Raw genomic sequence first — 21160 nt, forward strand, 5'->3', positions numbered from 1 at the left:
CTCTCCCCAGTGGTTGCCCCTCCTAGGACAGTTGCCTTAGGGATTGAATTCGAAGATGAGTTTTGCAGGAAATGTAAATGTTCAAACCATGGCACCAGTATACTATATACCTTTAAAATTTCTTCCTAAAGTATACATGCTAAACATAAAACTGAAATGTAAATAATACCAGAAGTTTTAGATTTTCATATCACGTAGGAAAATGAGCACTGGAGTCTCCAGAAGTTCTGGGTTCTGTTCCCTGCTCTTTTTTTCTTAAGATTTATTTTATTTTTATTGCAAAGCTATATATAAAGAGAGGAGGAGAGACAGAGAGGAAGATCCTCCATCTGATGATTCGCTCCCCAAGTGACCGCAATGGCTGGTGCAGAGTCGATCCAAAGCCAGAACCAGGAGTTTTTTCCTCCAGGTCTCCCACGCCAGGTGCAGAGTCCCAAGGCTTTGGGCCATCCTTGACTGCTTTCCCAGGCCACAAGAAGAGAGCTGGATGGGAAGTGGAGCAGCCAGGATTAGAACAGGTGCCCATATGGGATTCCAGTGCTTTCAAGGTGAGGACTTTAGCCGCTAGGCCACCGTGCTGGGCCCCTGTACCCTGCTCTTTGGCCTACTGAGTTGTGTGGTCTCATTTATATCTTTTTGAGCCAATGTTAACGTGAGCATCAACACATCTGCTAGGGCTGCTGTGAAGATCAAATAGGTAATAAGCTGATGTATATGAGTGTGCTTTATAAAGTCTCAGATATGAAATTATGTATACCACATGTATAATACAGCCAATAGTGGATATTAACATTGAACACTTTGCCCATTTGATGCAACACGGAGTCTTCGCGACCTTGATTTTGAAGAAGTTGTAATTTGATGAACTAGACTGTTAATTACATCAAGTTAGTTGGTTCTCTTAATGAATGGAGTTTGAGAACATCTAACACTAATTTGCTTTCCTGCTTTTTAAATTTTGTTTATACATTTCAGCTCTCCTCTGTTCTAAACTTTATTGGCAAGCGAGCTAGTTTTTTGTTTGTTTGTTTGTTCTTATCTTCTTCCTTAGAATTTCTACATGTCATGCATGAATTTGCCTGGGGATTCTGCTGTAATAATGTTCATCTAATTGCCAAGTTAGTGTGAAAAATTAATTAAAAAGAAAAATGTGAGATGTCCTTCCCACTGATTACTGTCAATGAAAATTCCATAACCGATGATAAACTATTGCAGAGGGCGAGAAAAGGGGTGGGTGGGTACTAATAATAAGCTCAGTTTTACTTTGGAGTGCCATCTACTGGTAAATCAAATAATATTTAACAAGCAAAAGTAAGGATTTGTTTGAGAAATCAGAAAAATCGACTTTTTGGAGGGTGACATCAAGATTGAGTAGAAGTTTCAGTTTAAACAACTGTCCACATTCAGAAATAACTTTGCAAGCAGTAAGGAATCCAGGTGAGGATTCCAGCACCTGCGTGGGACACAGGACTTAGGAAGGATGCGCTGAAGAGGAAGGGAAGGATGGTTCTACAATACTGTACACTGTGGTCTGAATGTGTTCTCTATAAAAAATCTGTGTGGAAACAAAGTGACGGACTTACACTTCTTCTTCCCAATCATGAAATTGACCTTTTTTTTTTTTTTTAAAAAAAAAAAAAAAAAAGATGTAGGGCCCGGCGCAGTGGCGCAAGTGGTTAAAGGTCCTTGCCTTGCACGCCCGGGATCCCATATGGGCGCCGGTTCTAATCCCGGCAGCCCCGCTTCCCTTCCAGCTCCCTGCCTGTGGCCTGGGAAAGTAGTCCAGGACGGCCCAAAGCTTTGGGAACCTGCACCCGCGTGGGAGACCCGGAAGAGGCTCCTGGCTTTGGATCGACCCGTTGCGCTCACTTGGGGAGTGAATCATCGGACGGAAGACCTTCCTCTCTCTCTCTCCTCTCTGTATATCCGCCTTTCCAATAAAAAAATAATAAAAATAAATCTTAAAAAAAAAAAGATGTATTCTTATTTGAAAGTCAGATTTACAGAGAGGAGAGACAGAGACAGAGATCTTTCATCCTGCTGGTTCACTCCGCAAATGGTCACAGTGGCTGGATTTGGACCCATCTGAAGCTGGGAGCCAGGAGCTTTTTCTGGATTTCCCACATGGATGCAGGGTCCCAAGGACATGATCCAACCCCCTCTGCCTTCCCAGGCCATAAGCAGAAACCTGGATTAGAAGCAGAGGAGCTGGGACGTGAACTGATGACCTTTACAACATTATTATGAGTGAGGTGCCACACTTAAAAATGAATTTCATTGTGACAAAGAATTTATTGGTGTACTACTATGATAGTGTGTATCTTTCTGTATTGTCTGGCCTGGATCAGACCTTCAGCAACAGGGAAGCTGAGTTTCAAGGGGAACTAAAGGTAAGCTGCAAACTTTTACAGACTATTTGAGTGATAACTTATAACTGTAATAAGAAAGCAAAGAAATATCTTTTATGATCTAAGTGGTCTGAAACTTCACTCCCATTGGCAGTCTTTCGCCTTGCATTCAGTACCTCTACCTATCATGCATATCTTTAGTTCTACACATAAACATCTACAAATAACCTCTTGTAAATATTATCTGTGAGCATTGATTAATAGGGTAGAGATCATGGCTTTTTGAAAAATAATTCATCACAAATAAAGCACACATATATATATTCCTAATATTGTATCTTTCATTATTATGAATTATGCCTTTTTCTCCTCAGGTAACATTCCTTTTCTTGAGGGCACTTCTGGATAATGTTAGTATAATAACTTCTACTATCTGTATTTCCTGTTTGCATGGCTTCTCTTTTCGTTTCAATTTCATTGTCTTTGTATTTGGAATGCATTTGATGTGATCTTGGTGCTTGCCTTTTCATTCAACCTTACAGTCTCTGGCTTCTGATTGAACACTTATGAAGTATTGGGTTCATCAGCATTCAACACAGTGATTGATGTGGCTTATTTAGATCTGTTTGACCTTTTGCTATTTATTTTCTGTTGCCACTAATTATTCTTGTTCTTTTGCTCTTCTTTTCATTCTTTTGTGTTAATCAAATATTTTAATACCCCATTTAAATTTTTCTGTTAATTTTAGAGATGCATTTTTTTAATCTGTAAGGCTTACTTGTTCCAATCATAGAGTTATACTGAAATATTCCAAATAAAATCCAGAAAGCTTGTAAGATGTAATTCCATTTACCTCTTTTCTCAGTTTTTCCATTTACCAATTACCGCATATCCTACAAGTAGTTTTGTTATGTATCTACTACTGTCGTGTCATACTGTTGCTTCAAATAGTCAGATGTCTTTAATTAAAATGTATTTCTTATCATTTCTACTTACTTATGTGCTATTTCCTTGGCTTGACTATAACTCCACTATCAAGAATCTTAGGGGTGTAGTGCAATAGCCTAGTGACTAAACCCTCACCTTGCATCCACCAGGATCCCCTGTGGGTGCTGGTTCATGTCTCGGCTGCTTCACTTCCATCCAGCTCCCTGCTTGTCGTCTAGGAAAGTAGAGTAGGGCTGAAAGCCTTGGGACTTTGCACCTGTGTGGGAGACCTGAAAAAAGCTCCTGGTTCCTAGCTTTGAATCATCTTAGCTCTGGCTATTGCAGCCACTTGGGGACTAAACCAGTGGAGTGAAGATCTTACTGTCTATATCTGTACATCTGCCTTTCCAATAAAAATAAAATAAATCTTTTTTTTTTTTATCACAAAGTCAGATATACAGAGAGGAGGAGAAATAGAGAGGAAGATTTTCCATCGGATGCAGGCCACAAGTAGGGAGCTGGATGGGAAGTGGAGCTGCCGGGACTAGAACCAGTGCCCATATGGGATCCTGGTGCATTCAAAGCGAGGATTTTAGCCACTAGGCCACGCTGCCGGGCCCAAAAATAAATATTTTTTTTAAAAGAATCTTTTCTTTAAAAAAAAAAGATTTATTTATTTATTACAAAGTCAGATATACAGAGAGGAGGAGAGACAGAGAGAAAGATCTTCCATGCAATGATTCACTCCCCAAGTGAGTGCAATGGCTGATGCTATGCCGATCCGAAGCCAGGATCCAGGAACTTCTTCTGGGTCTCCCACATGGATGCAGGGTCCCAAGGCTTTGGGCCATCCTTGACTGCTTTCCCAGGCCACAAGCAGGGAGCTGGATGGGAAGTGGAGCTGCCGGGATTAGAACTGGCGCCCATATGGGATCCCAGGGCGTTCAAGGCGAGGACTGTAGCCACTAGGCCACGCCGCTGGGCCCTTAAAAAAGAATCTTAAAACACATATATTTCTTACACAGTAATTGCATTTACAGGAATTTTGTGGCAACAGGAATGGGAATATAAATGACTTTTGATGATTTTGATAAAGGTAGTTAAGGATGTGATGCATAAACCTTACCCAGGGGATTATGTGGATACTACTAATTCAGACCTTCAGCATAGCGCTTCTTCCTTGGGTGCCACAGTACTGGTAACAATTTAGGATGAACTTTAAACCAGGCTGGGGAGAAGGCAGAGACCAGTAGGTAGTTTATGAGAGATGAACCTTTCAGAGGCAACGAAATCACTAGCTCTGGTTCAGTGCCCCATTGAGACCTTCAAAGGAAGGAAGTTTTACAAACACTCCTGAAAGTCTGAAAACATAGATAGGATAAATTCAAATTTAATGCCTGCACTGGACATATGAAAAAACTGAAGTCTTACCAACTTGATTCACTTAGGTAAGATTATAACTTGTTAACAGCAATGTGAGGATTAGACCCACACCTTTTGTACCTTTTAGTTGCCAATCTGATAGATTTCCCACAATATCAAGTAGCCCTAAGTCCAGGCATCAGACACATACCTTTAATACCCCTAGCAACACAGAACAAAGCAAGGCAAACATCACCCTCCCCCCTGAAAAGCAAGATCCTGCAACTGTGGTGGAAACATTAGGTAGAATGGAATTTCAAGCCATATTGTCTTTGCTGAAAAGTGGTTAAATAAGATTTTCCTTCTAAACTTATTGCACAAAATTCTTTGGATTCCAAGATGTCTTCTTATCTAAAATGTATGTAACACTAGACATCTTCAATTGATGTGGACTATACTTTTTGACTGCAGGCAAAAACTATGAATGAGTCTGTTGTGTCAAGCTGCCTGTCTGAGTCCCATAGGTAAAGAATAAGGTCTCTATATGTTTGCTTTATTTGGTATTTATTCCTTATCCAGACCCAAAGAAAGCAAAAAATACAATAAGGAAGTCTACTTGGTAATCTAAATTTGGAGACATTGTCGGTGTGATTGAGAAAAGAAAAGTAAAATAAGTACAAATTTAGACATATATGCCAAGAAGACGGCATATAGGTTCATAACAATCCTTTATTTGAAAAGGAACAGTTTGGAATGGAAATGGGTTCTAGAAATTCTAGAGATATAAAAAGATCAGAGAGGAAAAAAAGGAAGAAGAAAGAAATAAAAGGAGAATTATAAGTTTGTAAAACTAATTTGATAATTTTGAATGGAGAAAGTGTATTCCAAACAAAAAGCTACAGCTATATACCTGTGTACATTTATATACCACTTTTCATCTCAGAATCCACAAACAAGAGTTCAGTTATGATACTGGAGACGTTGGGGCCAGCTGTGGCACAGCAGCTTAGGTGACCTGTGATACCAGGACATTATATATGTGCTGCTTTGAGTCCTTGCTGCTCCACTTCCAATCCAGCTTCCTGAAAATGTGCCCAAGAAAGCGTGAGAAGATGACCCAAGTCCTCGGGCTCCTGCACCTATGTAGGAGACCTAGATGAAGGTCCAGACTCCTGGCTTTGGCCTGACTCATCCCTGGCTGTTGTGGCCAGTTGGGGAATGGATCAAATTGGTAGAAATTCTTTCTCTCGCCTTCTCTCTCTTATCACTGTGATTTCAAATAAGTAGCTCTTTTTTAAAAAAAATGTGTTTGAGATACAATCATAGGTTCTGAGTGTTGGAAATAGTATCAACATAGTAAGTGAAGGAATGGTTTGCATATGGAAAAGGCTGTGAGTACAACATGAAGGTACAGGTAGTATTCTCAGAACCCCACTTAAAGAAAAAAGGTTGCGAAATTAAGAGCAAGAAAAAGGAATTGCTGTTCTGTCCACTGTTGTCTATTGTACTTTTCTCTTTTGTTTCGTCAAGGAAAAACTAAAACGGATTCTTTTAAAAGATACTTGCTGATTTTTAGGTCTGAAAAAGAGCAGCTAGGCTGCAGCTGCATTCCAGAACTACTGGTCAAGCACAGACTTTCTCCACAACCCTGGGAGATCCCTTGAAGTCTCAAGAGCGTAGAGCCAGTACTATTCCAATTGTTTTCATGCTCCCATAATTTTTTAATCTATTGGGTTAACATTCTCTCCAAATGTCCTAATCAGACAGAGCATGTAACGCTCAGCTCCCTACAACGCAAGCAGCAGCATGATGAAATTAATAACAGGATTGTGCTGAACTGAGATTCTTCCAGAAGTCATATTCCATTGGATAAGATCTATACCCTTCCTGCACAACTGGCTGAAGTAACTGAGGTCTGCTTTTCAGCGGCTACCTCTAATTCATGGAACAAGGACTCCATTACAGATTGTAAAAACTACTTACAGACTTACTTAGAAATATTATAGAAATAAAATACACAAACTTCAGGCCAATACATTGGCTCAACTGTCTAATCCTCTGTCTCCAAGCACCGGCATTCCAAATGGGAGCCAGTTCATGTACCGGCTGCTCCAATTCCCTTCCAGCTCCCTGCTTATGGCCTGGGAGAGCAGGAGAGGATGACCCATAAGACCCTAAACCTTCCAGGTAGACCTGGAGGAAGTACCTGACTTCAGATCTCCTTAGCTCGGGTTCTCTCTTTTTGTAAATCTGCCTTTCCAATAAAAATAATTAAATCTTTAAATAGATAAATGCACAAACTCATACTAACGCATAAGTAAGTAGTGGTTTTAATAGTTTACAGAATTATGATAGAAACCAAAGTGATATGTTAGGTAAGAAGGCATGCTATATGGATCTGGTGTGATAGCCTAGTGGCTAAAGTTCTCACCTTTCATGCGTCAGGATCCCATATTGGCACCTGTTCTAATCCTGACTGCTCCACTTCCCACCCAGCTCTCTGCTTGTGGCCTGGGAAAGCAGTCAAGGATGGCCCAAAGCCTTGGGACTCTGTACCCGGCATGGGAGACCTGGAGGAAAAAACTTCTGGCTCTGGCTTTGGATCAACTCTGCACCAGCCATTGCGCTCACTTGGGGAGTGAATCATAGGACAAAAGATCTTCCTCTCTGTGTCTCCTCCTCTCTGTATATCTAACTTTGCAATAAAAATAAAATAAATCTTAAAAAAAAACTTATTAAGAAGGAACACTATAGAGAGGGGGAGGACACTTTAGCATGGTTTTTAGTAAGCATCAATCTAACTAGCTTTAAAGGAATATTTGACCTTACAATCAAGGAGTGAATATTTATTAGGATTTTAGGGAGCTTAAAAACAACAACTTTAAATGATCTTCCAAGGCTGGATTAGTGTGACCTGGATACATATTTTCCACTTACCTCTTCTCCAAGTCTGGCTGTTTAAAAATCAGGCATAACATAGCCATCTGGAATGCTCTGCTCTTCCCTAACTAGCACATATGCTGCTTATAATCGTTTTCCTGGACCAGCAGGCTGTTTTGACAAAGGGCACTGTGTCAGCATTAATTTACCTCACTATATCCTTTTAGGTACCAAGGCAGGGAATCCTTAACTACATCCTCTTTCCCTTGCCTACTCAGTTCTGTACATCTGAAAGATTCAACTGAAAAGGAAACTCAGTGAAACACCACAACAGTTCAGACTTGTAAGACAACAATGTATGTGGACCATTGTCTGAGAAGGCAAAGTGATGAGTACAAAGCATTTATGAAAAACACAAGTACAAGTCATCATTGCAGGAGCCCATTTTATAGTCACAGACCTTCAGGGACAGGCATCTGGCCTCGTGGTTAAGATGCCAGTTAAGACAGCGTGTCCTGTATGGAAGTACCTGGATCCATGCCTGCTTCTGCTCCCGCCTCCAGCTCCTGTGAATGTAGATCCTGGCAGGCAGAAGGGGACGGTCCAAGGGGTTTGAGTTCCTCCCAGCTATGTGGGAGATCTGGATTGAGATTCCAGCTGCCAGCTGAGGTCTGGTCCAGCCCGGCTTGTTGTGAGTATTTAGGGAATGAACTAGAAAATGGAAGCTGTCTTTTTCTCTGCTTTCCAAATTAAAAAAAAAAAAAAATTACAAAGACCCTTAAGTAAGTACCTATGGTTGTGGGAAAAATCAGTTTCTGATTCAACAAGTATTTGTGGGATTTATTTATTGAGACTTGCTACATGTGCCTGGCACCATTCATTTTAATTCCAATTAAATAACAATTATATTGATGTCAGATCATTTAGTTTGTTATAGCCTAACCAGGAAATCAATAAACTGAAAGTTGTTGCCCTTGATTATAAAGCTGGGACATACAAGATCAAGGCACTTGTGGATTTGGTGTCTGATGAGGCCTCATTTTCCACTTCGAAGATGTCACCTTCTTCTTAAGTCTTCACACAGCAGAAGAGCAAGCAAGTTCCTCCAGGTCTCTTGTACAAGGGCAGTAAGTTCTATTCAGGAGGGTTTTGCTCTTGTGACCTAATCACTAACCAGCGACCTCACCTCTTAACCCTGTGGCACTGGAGATTAGATTTCAACTTAGGAACTTTGGGAGAACACAAACATTCAGACCACAGCATATACTTACACTGGAGACCCAAAGATGAATAAAACATACCATTTTCAAGAAGTTTACTGGGAAGATTCCTTAAATAATTACATTCAGTGATGATGCATGGTAAGTGTAAGGGAGAGGCAAGCACAGAGGCCCAGAGGAGCCCCTAGGAGGGGGGTCAGAAAAGGTTTTCTGCAGGAAGTGACTTTGAAAACAAGTCTTATAAAAGGATAAAAGGAAGAAGTAGCAACTTCGCTGGGGCCAGCAGCTGAAAAGCAGCACTTTGGTGCTGATGAAAATAAGGTATATATGGAGGTAGAAAATGGCAGCCAAAGAGTCAAAAACAGCCACATCATGGAAGGCCGGGAATGACACGTGAAGGAGTTTCTGAGCAGGCACTTGATGAAATGTGCTATTGCTTGCAGAAAAAAAAAATTATGAAAAAGATGAGTTTAGAAAACATTGGAGCAAGAAGACTAATGTATTAAAGTTTCTTGGAAAGTTAGATATGCTAATGTACATTGTGAATCTGTGAAAACGCCACATGACCGTGAGATACTTAACAAAAGACTGTTATTGAGAACTGGAGTTCTGTAAGTAATGCACAAATATCTGGGGAAACTACTAGAAGTTTTAAAGAGATAACACATTTTCACTTTACAATAGTCTGGTAGCCTTTGGAATTCTCTGAGAGTGGTGTAGAAAGAATTGTAAAGTGATTGATAACAAAGAGAACCGCTAGGAGATTGTTACAGGAAAGGAAAAGTGAGCATCTGAACTCAAGATGTAGAAATAGAGCAAGGATGAGAAAAATGTTTAGGAGGTTAGATTGACAACTTGGTGATTGATAGATGTAAGGGATGGAAAAAATATAAAATAGATATGCATTCAGATGAATGAGGTGCCAGTAATTAACTACAAGAGGAGGAGTACTTTTAGGAGTAGTTTTAAGGAACTATCAAGAGTTCAGATTTAGACAAGTTAAAATTGAGGATATATATGGGTTATCTAGTGGAGATTCTAGGGAATAATATGTCATGACTGTTTAGCCTCTTCTGTTAAATGCCCAGATTTTGATAGTCAACAGCATACAAGTGCAGTGACAATTAAAACAATACTAAAATCATTCAGGAAGAGTAAGTAGAATGAAAATAAATACAGATCAAGAATTAGAGTGGGGAAAATGTCAACAAAGTGTTTACATACATGACAACCTCAAAACCTTGATTCAACTCAAGCCATAAATACAGGTTGCTATTTAGAAAATACCAACAACACACTCTTAGGTTTATTTCAATGATGATTTTAGTCCTATACTAAGTTCATGTCTCTATTGCTCGATATCAGTTTTTGTAATAGGCATTCTCTACTTGCACTTGCAATGACATTGACAGAATTTTAATTTTTATTTAATGTCAAAGCACTTTGCTTCTTTTAGTTTCTTTGAAAATACGTACAGAAGCAAATGGAAAAGTGAAGTGAGGCAGACGTCTTTGAACCTGTGATTTTACAGATCGCTAGTGGTCGCTTCGAAAGTTCTACACAGGAAGAGCTTAGAGAGGCAGTCTTGTTGAAGAGAGGTTCTAAGGCACAGCTCAAATGGAAAATGTCTTTACTGAGATTGTATGTTATTTTGGGGAAATTAGAGGTTGATGAAAATTATGCTCAGAGTGAAGAAAGCTAAATTTTCCATGTAGTGTCCCTTTGACCTCACAACTGCTCTTTTACAGAATTGTTTTTAGTTGCTATTCAAATTAACCTTCTAAGTAGCCAACAAATATTTCGATGTAAGAAATATTTCCTAAAAGTAAATTGTGCTAAGTTACACCTTTATCATGCATCTTTCTATTGTTGATTAAATTACCTGTCATGCTGTTCTTCATAGCATTGGTTGCTTTTTGTTAAGCAGTATGGCAGAACTTTAAAGTAATCATCCAAGACAGAAACTTAGCTTGACTTAGAATTTATCACTGTTTGTATCTACCACGACTCAGGTCACTTGGTATCTATCACAATATAAAAAATGTTGGCTCTGTTTTTATATAGTAAATGTTTAAAATTTTACATAACTATTTAATCCTTTCAGGAAGGAGTCAGACTATAGATAGAAATGAGCAAATAAATATATGCAACATTGTTTCTAATCTGAATAACAAAATAGATTGTGCATCTCATTCACTCATTTTGTAAATGACATACCTGAGTGATAGTTGTGTTGCAAGGTTAATGCTTTATGAATGACAAGAAACAATAAGAAACACAGAATAAACTTTTTTGAAAACCCATATTACAGAGTATGTGTGTATCAATAAGCAGTAATTTAATAGGTTACACCTTAATGATTTGAGGAATGCGAGCAATTAGCTGCTTTGGCACAAAATTTTCTTCCCAGGAGTAATTTAAGCATTAACAAACAAAGCTTGTCATGTGATCGTAGCTTGGGGAAAAGAAGAGGCAGTGCGTCTGGTGCATATGTCCACTGAAAATGCGACTCTGCAGAAGAAACCTCACAATGGATACAATTAAAGCTTAATGAACTCAATTTGATTTTCAGTGCCTAGTTTTCATGATCAAAACGATGTTCTTTTCATTGTTCTGAGAGCAGCTAATGTATCACCTGATTCCTTAACACAGGAAATTGTGTTAAAGTAAGGGAAAACAATCCCAAAAATTTATTTTTCCAAAGAATAATTTCTTTGAAAGAATACATAAGAAAAAAAAATTCATATCAATATGGTCTGCAAATTTATAGCAGAAATGGCAAATTGTGTCTCATACTACCTTGACTGGTGTTTTTGAAGATTGTATTATTTATGTAGAAGAAAGACATATAAAAAAATGAAATATCAGTGCTGGAGAAAAATAGTCCATCTCCTACTCTCTGTCATGAACCATCTGGCTTAGGCACTGAAACAGATTTTTTGCTAATGGGATAAGGGAAAGTAGCTGATTCTAGGACATTTTTCTGGGATTTCTCAGAATGTAACTGTCTTCTCATGGATGCAGAATGTATTACTTCAGGAAAAACTATCTCTTCTACAGACAGATGTCAAATCCTTTGGTCATAACTATCTGGTTCCCAGTTTAAAGGGAACCTCAAAAGCTGTTAACCTGGAGTTTCAGGGCCAGTCTGAGTAGTCGGTTGAAGAGAGCTTCCTGATCCTGGTGTTAGAGAGGCCATCACCTCCCCATGCCCTTCTCTCCATCCACAACATTCTCAGAACATAAGCAATCCAAAAAGGACTGAGACAACTTGGCATCAAAAAATAGCAAAATAATGCTGGTCAAAGAAATTCAACCAGATAGGAGAATCAAGATGGCAGAATAGGATAAGGACACGTTTAAAAAGATGAAGAAATATTAGTCAGTGTGAAGCAGAGAGGGTACATTCCAGGAAATAGGAGAGGACAGAACAACAGCAGAGGGGTACCTGGAGACTGACAGACACGGAAAGCAGCAGACTCAATGATCTGATGTTGCCGTGACTGATGTCCCAGCGACATTCAGTGAGCAGTGATCTATACTGCACTGGCAGCTGAACTCCACCAGCAACAAGGTGTGAAAGGGCTTTCACAGGGAGCGCAGGAGGTGAACCCAAAGAACTGTCCATCCTACTGGTCTGTTTGATGTGACCAGGAACAGACAGCAACAGGTCCCAGACAGATAATGGAGGAACAGGGTAGATTTCACAGCCCAGTCTGCCCCTAGAACCATATCAGGTGCCATTTTGTATAGGGAGACAAAGGCTATGAGACAGTACTGCACATAAACTAAGCTGGAAGTGAACTCATTTCTGGCTTAGTGATCTGCAGCAACGTGGCATCCTACAGGTTCCACCAAAAATAGGTCCAGGTAGTTCTCAGACCTGATGGCCAGAAGATCCAGAACACTTGTAGTGGCACATCAGGTACCATGTTGTACAGTGTGGAAAAACTTTTTAAGACAGCAGGAACAACAGCAAGCTGCACATGTGCTGAGCTGGGAGTGAATTCACTGAGCTCAGTGCATTGCACTGGTCCCACAGGTAAAATAATACTGACTTTGACATCATAAGGTTCAAAATAGGTCCATGTTGCCCTCAAACCTAACAGCCAACAGGTTCCGGCAAGATCAGCACCACCAACAATCTAGTTATATAGGACACGTAGTGTCTCCCTAATCCTGGGAACTGCTCCAACAGGAAGTGGGAGAAAGGTTGTAACAAGCAATGGTGCAGCCTCAGCATGGTATCACAGGAGGTGGGGAATGGTGAGCCAGAGGCTGGGGCTATGAAGACCATGGTGATAGCCTAACGTAAGAACCCAGACCCGGAACTCACTGGAGGAATGGCACAAATGACTGCAAACAAAGAGCCATGTACTAACCACGATAAATAAAATCCAATTGTGGACCTGTGGATGACAGAACTTAGAAACCTTCCCCAAGGAGAAGAATCTGCTACCCAGAAGTACAATGACCAAGAGCAAAAGAAGAGACAAAGGCACAGTGAATGTTACTGAAGACTTCCCTGCAAAGGAGCAAAACCCTTTGCCAATCTCAGAGTTCACTGAGGAAGACATCGAGAAAATGGGGGATATAGAATTCAAAACACTTGTTATAAAGCTTCTTATCAATAATGAGAAGCATGTAACACAGGAGTTCAAAAAATGTAAGGAACATGTCACACAATAAATGACTCAAATGAAAGCTGATATATCAGAAATGAATACAGTAGAGCAAATTAAAAGTACAATGGAGAGTCTCCAAACTAGAATGAATGAAACAGAACAAAGAATCTTAGAATTGGAAGATATTTTCTGTCACCAGGAGGAAACAATCAAAAAGCTGGATGCAGAGTTGGATCAAGCTAAAAAAAAAAAGTCTTCAAGAATTGAAAGACACTATTAAAAGGCCAAATAAATACAAGAGTTATGGGAGTCCCAGAAAGTGCAGAAAGAGAAGCTGGGATTAAAAGTGTATTCAAAGAAATAAATAATAAGGAAAAATTTCCCTAATATGAAGAAAGAATTGGGAAACAGCTTCCAGGAGGGGCACAGAACTCCCAACAGGCTTGAACAAAAGTGATCTTCACCAAGACACATGATAATCAAGTTCTCTTCAATCAAACGTAAGAAAAAGATCCTTCAATGTGTACGTGAGAAAAAATCAAATCACATATAAAGAATTGCCTGTAACAGTTGGGATCCAGCTACTCCAATACTGATCCAATTCCCTGCTAATGTGCCTGGGAAAGCAGCGGAAGATGGACCAAGTGCCTGGGCCCTACATCTGTGTGTGAGCACATAGATTTCCTGGCTTCTGACTTTGGTCTAGTCCAGCCCCAGCTATTTCTGCTACTTAGAAAACAAACCAGTAGATGAATGCTCTGTCTCTTTGTTTCCCTCCCCTCTTTCTCTAATTCTGCTTTGCAAATACACAAAAATTAAATCTTTAGAACAAAACAAAAATAGCATTTCAGAGAGTCCCCAAAAGAATATATCCATAGAAAAGCTAGTGACATCATTCTCAGACTGCTGGAAGCTAAAGATGAAGAGAACATCTGGGGGAGAAGCCTGAGAAAAATGCCACAGGCAAGGTTTCTCTAGAGATCCCCTTAACTGAACCACTGGACTCTGAACCCCAACCATGGGGAGAATTGCAAAATCTGTGGACTGGTGGTGGAGTGCATGTGTCAGAACTGGGCCTCCTCAGTGGCTTAGACAGAGCAGCAGACAGCATACTCAGATGGGCTTGGACGATATGGCAGTACATTGGGCCTGCAGAGGACACCTGGTACTATCGCAGAGAAAGGAAAACAGAACAAATTGGACAACAACTCCAGCCAAGGGTTGACAGCAAGTACCTGGGCAAATGGAGACACTAATGTGGACTGTGTCAGCCAATGGGCCTTGAAGGATTTCCTCATCCTTGGATTGGTGAGACTAACAGCATTTCAGAGCTACCAAAACCACTTAGGCAGAACCCTCAGAGCATGCTCCCCACCGAAGATCCTGGGATGATACCGGTAGGCTCTTCCTCATCCCTGTGTACTAATGCAGTTAGGATGCTGGGTGTGGCTTCTCCCCTTCTCTACTCCCTTCCCCCAGATACAAAAAGAAGAAAAAGAAAATTGGAAACAGTGGTCTCCCCCACCTTCCCCTAATCCTCGAGCCTTCCCACCCTAATTAGTGGCCTACATGGGCATGCATCCTCAACTATGTAAACATCAGTAAAATAAAATTTAGGAAAAAAAATAGAAAAATGCAACACCGCATTCATAGGGAAAATGCAATGATGGTGGACTCCTCCTGAGTAACAGTGAGACTAGAAAATAAAGAAACAATATTTTAAACATGTTGAAAGAGCAGAAACCCCAGAATCCTAAATTTAGAGAAACAATTCCTTTCTTAGTGAAGGCAAAATAAGCATGTTTTCAAATAAAGGAAAACCAAAATAATTTGTTGCCAGCTGGCCCGCATTACAGAAAAGGGGGTTAGGCAGGGGAGCAAAAGGAAGGTCTCTTGGCAGATAGGAAATGGTAACAGATACAAGTTTAGATCTTCAGGAAAGAGTGAAGAAAAATTCAAATAGTAAATACACTGGTAGAAAGGAGCAGATAAATATTTCTTAGCAACTGACACAAAAGTCACCAAATTCTTAATGTAGTGTTACTTTGCAACAGTGTATTCAAGGACAGGTGTAAGACCACTAGATCAGACGTTTCAGTGGAGACATTGTGATTACCAAAGGATATGATAACCCAGATAAAAGTGTTCAGGGGAAATAAGAGTTTGTTAGCTAACTCAAGTTAACGGAGTCAAAGGTCAGGTTTTCAGAGGGTTGAAGAGATGTTTAAAGATGATAACCAAAGGAGCTTTGTTCTGTGATTACTAACATTCACCACCCAAAGGGACTGGTGTGCATCTGGCTCCAAATCCAGTGAAATAGGTTTCAAACTATGATAGTTTGATAGTTAATGGGCTTAAGAGGATATATTTCTTTAAACTAACTTATTGAGGTTAATTTACATAAAGTTAACTGCTTTTAGGTATACAGTCATGAATTTCTGCAATGATGTATATATACCACATCCACACCCCCAAAAGTTCCCTGTACTCCCATCTCCCAGCTACTAACCAACACTGATTTGATTATTGTCCCTGTAGTTGTGCCTTTTATGGAGAGGTGTATAAACGGAATCATATAGTATGTAGTTTTCTGGATCTGCCTTCTTTCAATTACATACGGCTTTTGAGATTTACCCTTATTGCATGTTATCAGTGCTTTACTGATGAGTCATAGTTTGCTTTTTCACCAGATGATCAGTGTTTAGGTTGTATATGATTTGCATATTCTCTGCAAAATTCCTGGAATTTAATTTTTATTGTTGCAGCAGGTAATATGCCACTTAGCATAGCCATGTTGCCTGTCAAGGTCCCTAGGTTTGAATCCTGGCTCTGCTTCTGATCCAGCTCGCTGCTTATGTGCATTCTGGGCACTGAGAGGTGATGACTTCAAAAGCCAAGTCCTCCCCACGCAAGTGGGAAACACACAGAGTCCTGGTTCCTGGTTTTGGCCTTTCTGAATCCTGGCTGTGGAGACATTTGGATAGTAAACCAGCAGATGAAAGCACACTCTCTCTTTTTCGGCCTCTGACATTTAAAAAAAAGGAAAAAAAAAATTACTTGTATTGCTTTTGTAACCTTATTGAGAAGTGGGACCTTTAAGAAGTGGTTAGGTCACAAAGACACAGCCTTCAGGCATGGACAAGGCTCTTATGCTGGAATGGTTTGTGATCATGCAGTGGGTTCTTAATGAAAAAATGAGGGCAGCCTCAGTTTTCTTCATCTCACATACCCTTGCTTGCCATTGCCTTGTTATGATGTGACAAGAAGGCCTTCCAGAGTCTGCCCTTTGATCTATTACTTGCCAGCATTTAGCACCGTGAGCTGAATAAACTTCTATAGCTTATGATTTACTCGATCTGTGGCATCTTGTTTTAGCAGCAGCAGATGAACTAAGACAAATTGCTCTCAACTTTTGATAATCATGAATGAAGAAATTTTAAGCATTTATGTAAGATGTTGGTATAAGCCCTCTTTTAGACTAGGAGTGGGATTGCTATGGCAATATGTTAAGGACACATTTAAGTTTATTGAATTGTGTTTGGCTCTCCAGGGGAAATCTTTGCAGTATGTTGACAAACAACTTTAGCTGCAGAATGAAGAGAGCAATCTCTTCCCCCACATGCACTGAAATAAAGCATACATGAGCATTTACGATTGACTGGCTAGCCTTTGTATTAGTTACTTTTACTGCTAAATAAAAACAGACCCCAACAAGCTTAAAACAAAAACAAGCATGCATTTTCTCACAATTCTGCAATTTGAGCAGACTCAGAGGTGGCTTGCCTGTTGTGTTGACTAGAGGGTCTTTGCTGAAGGGTTCAAAATGTCTTCATGACCCTCGCTGGGGCATCAACTGGACAACTGGAACACATAGGATGACTTGGTCCTGCAGAATAATTGGACTGATTTGCATGATGACTTGAGATCCCCAAAGGGCAAAAGCAGGGCTGCAACTGCTCTTACACAGCATCGCACTTGCCGCATTTAATAAGGATTATTCCAGTTTCAAGAGGAAGAAGATATATTCTACTTTTTCAATGGGGTGGGGCAAGGGATGGCAAAGCTCCATTATGGAAGAGCAATGAGATGAGGGGAGAATGTTGCAGCTAGCTTTAGAGACAATCTGCTGAAGGTAGCATTGAATTCTGTTATGATTTGAACAGGATTGGCTCCCCAAACGTATACAAACATTTACATCACAAAGTCTAATGCTAATGGTTAATGGATTCATGTTTATGGTGGATGGGCTAATGGTTGAGATTTGATATAATTAGGGCACATGGGAAGCATTTCTAGTAGGAGATCTTTAGGTCCCTAGAAGAACTTCATGGGAAGGCAGTTTTCAATAGAGGGTTGGTTATTTAAGCAGAGTTTGACCTAACTTCCTTCTCCGCTTTCTAGTGAGCCATGTCAGCATTTCCCCAGTAGCTTCACAAGATATTTAAATCAATGGCATCACCCGCACTAGGATTATTAACCTCCTAAAATGTCTACTGGAATACATTTTTTTCTTTTTAAAAATGATTTAATAGTTTGAAAGACAAAGTGACAGAGGGGAGTATGGAGGTAGAGAGAGAGAAAAATCTTCCATCTGATGCTTCAGTCCTCACATGCCACAATGCAAAATCTGGGCTATAGTAAAGCCAGGAAACAGGACTCCTCCAAAGTGACAGGACCCAAGCACTTGAGCCACTGGGGCATAAGCAGAGAGTTGGTTTGGAAGTAGAGGAGCCAGGACCTAGACTGATGGGAAATCCCAAGCAGCACTTAACCCACTATACCATAATTCCTACCACAACCATTTTCCTTTCTAAAAAGCACATTTGGGGGCAATTTAAATTGTTTTAAAAAGTCGACTAATCTGAGCCAAATTCAGTTCAATAGTGCTACTTAAAGAGATGGTGTGAGCTCAAAAGAAAGGAAGTTCAGGTGGCCTGCAGGATGTCCAGAGCTTGGAAAGAGTTATTAACTGCCGGACTAGAAACCACACTCATCCACATCAAAGAGGGGAGGTTGACATATCCCTGTCTGAATTACGAGGAGCCAATAAACATGTCCCACAGGGAAACCAAAAAAGACAAATTATGTCTCATCCAGCCCATTGGAACAAAAACCAAGCTTACAACAATAATAGTCACGGAGGAAGAACTTTCTGGTTCCTTTTATCTTTCCACTATCCACTGCATCCCAGCTTCCACTGGTGGAAACAGAAGATCAGAAACTAGTTTACAAACTAGGAGAAGAGCAAGAGGAAGGAACAAGAGCTGCCTTCAGCCCTGGCTTGCCTGCGTCCAGCCAGAGGCAGGCCTCGCTGGGGCAGACAGGACATTTTTAACGTTAAAACAGTTTTAAAGTTTTAAATATTACCTATAATTATTCACTTGGATTTGTTTTTATTATTTTTTTAATTGGAAAGGCGGATATACAGAGAGGAGAGACAGAGAGGAAGATCTTCCGTCCGATGATTCACTCCCCAAGTGAGCGCAATGGCCGATACTATGCCGATCCGAAGCCAGGAGCCTCTTCCGGGTCTCCCATGCGGGTGCAGGGTCCCAAAGCCTTGGGCCGTCACTTGTGACTGTTTTTGTAACCTAATGGGATCCTACACCTTTATTCAAAGATGGTTAGAAAAAATACAGGGTACGCCAGGGAGAAAAAAAAGACCATCCACAAGGAAGCCCTTAGAAAAGTATGGGCAACACAGATCAGTTGTTTGAAATAGTAGTTATATAGTTAGGTTTGTGGTAGGTGAGTTTTCATGGAAGCTACAGATCATTTAGAGAGTAAATGTGTCAGCGTTACGGGATATTTGGTGTCATAGGACAAATTGTAGAATGTGTTATCACTTATTTGCTATATGATTTTGGCCAGGTCAGTTAATTTATCTGGATCTTCTCATTTTCAAGTATAAGAAAGTAAACAATATCTTGCTGGATAGTTATGAGAATTAGAATAAAATATGTGTTTAAGTAATTAACACAATGTTTGGCACATAATAACTATTCAACAAACAATGGTTATCCCCATCATCTACCTCAGTGGTTTTGCTGAATTAAAATTTCGTTTTTCAAGAAATCATCCTAGTTTTCATTTCTTTCATACAGTGTTGAATCATCTATGGGCTTCAAGAAACAATAACATTTTAAGTAACATTATCTTTAATATTCTTAATATAATGATTAAAACATAACCTTCAAATAAATGGTTATTATAGTTATGTGAAAGCAACTTCGTCTCTCTCTCTCTCTCTCTCCTCACCATGGATGAGCGGTGTCGTTTCTGACACTGTGTACTCTTTTTTTTTATCTCACATGTAAAATGGAACTTTCATCTCTTACCTGCCTCACAGGATTGTCAAATGGAGTAAAAGCATTGTGGCGAAAGCACTCAAAATCACTATACAAATAACAGTTAATATTGCTCATCACACAGCTCTTTTTAATAGTATTTATAAACAAATGTCTTTCAAAGTGATTTTGAATGGCACAAAAAGGTTTTCTATAAGAAAACAGAATAATGCCCTATTTCACAAAGCTGCTTCCTAAGCGCGTATATTTTCTAGCTCTTACACATATATAGATGTGGAATGGATGCTACCAGATCTCACTAGCCTACCCAACTTTTTCTTCTTGAAGAAAGAACTCTGATTTCTCCTCCCTACCTTTAAGATTTTTAGTTAGAGTTTCCAGTAGGACAGTGAACCTCTAACTTCTCATAATATGTGTGTATTTTACTTGGAAAGATAAGACAAGCTCCGAGTTTTGAGAGAAGAGATTATCTCCTACAGAGTGTCAAGCAGCACACATGGATTGATTAGATTTGTGTCCATGTTAGTTAAGAGCTTGTAGCTAAAAGTGTGAGATGGAAACAAGGGTACATTTCATGCAGGAGCAAAACTTGACCACAACCAACTAAGAATATATAGCTCAACAAGCTTTGCTTCTGTTTTTGTCCGGCAGAAGGTGGCTGTTTCCCTGAGATACCTCCCATCACATGGTGAATTCTCAGTGTATTTTTCACTACCTGCAACATCCTGACACATGGCTCTGACCTCATTTCATTTTAGAGCTCACCTTTCATTTTGGCACTGGGTTAGGCAAGCATGCGATTTCTCTCTCAGCTAATATGTTCCTTAAAGGCAGGATGTCAAAGTCGTGTATACACACGCATATACAGAAAAAGTTCACTTTGATGAAAAGCTCTTTCTTGAGGATACAACTATGGTTATGGAAAACATAGTTGTTTGCTTAAGACCAGTTTTTTTTTTTCTTTACCTATGTAACATTTGTTATTTCTATTGACTCTAGAAATGAAAACTGATTAAGTTGCTCATTTGTTTTTTTCGCAGTGCAGATTTATTGGTGTCAATGCAACAATTTAAAACATAAATGATGAAAAAACAGTCACAATGTGCTCTCCCCATGCACTGAAGACCACTCCTATGGGAGGCAGAAGGAAAAAAGTCATGAAGGCTATTTGCAAGTTCCAAGTTCTCCTTGCATGCTACATTCTAAAATTAATATAAAATCCCTCGGATTATCTATATCTGTTCTCACTTGTCAAATGTTTCCTTCGAGTATTCATAGTTGAGAATTAAAAGCACGTTATTAAAGCCACCAGGATAACCAGGTAAGACCTTTGAAAGGTAAGGAGTCTCCTAGGATCTTAGCCACCTGTTTGATTAATTACTTTGGTTTACCTGAACTCATGACCACCTAAGACCCTTCGAAATTGACTAAAGGCTGATATCTTACAAGAAGATAATACTTCCAGTCCAGCTCTTGAACCCATGTGGGAG

The 21160-nt window shown here is 39.8% G+C and overlaps 1 long non-coding RNA gene across 2 annotated transcripts in view; it reads left to right on the forward strand.

The window, feature by feature from the left end:
- The window catches only part of LOC121157487, a 49423-nt gene extending 28568 nt beyond the window's left edge, over positions 1-20855 (forward strand). Inside the window, exon 3 of one of the 2 annotated variants that reach the window (XR_005884031.1) lies at positions 20711-20855. This is a non-coding gene — a long non-coding RNA (uncharacterized LOC121157487). Of the gene's footprint in view, positions 1-1051; positions 1174-20710 lie in introns of those variants that run through there. The other variant, XR_005884030.1, reaches the window with a different exon arrangement.
- Positions 20856-21160: the final 305 nt, after the last annotated feature.

The sequence above is a fragment of the Ochotona curzoniae genome, unplaced genomic scaffold (assembly GCF_017591425.1).
Source record: "Ochotona curzoniae isolate NIBS_2020 unplaced genomic scaffold, NIBS_Ocur_1.0 contig_1014, whole genome shotgun sequence".
In the NCBI taxonomy this organism is placed as follows: Eukaryota; Metazoa; Chordata; class Mammalia; order Lagomorpha; family Ochotonidae; genus Ochotona; species Ochotona curzoniae.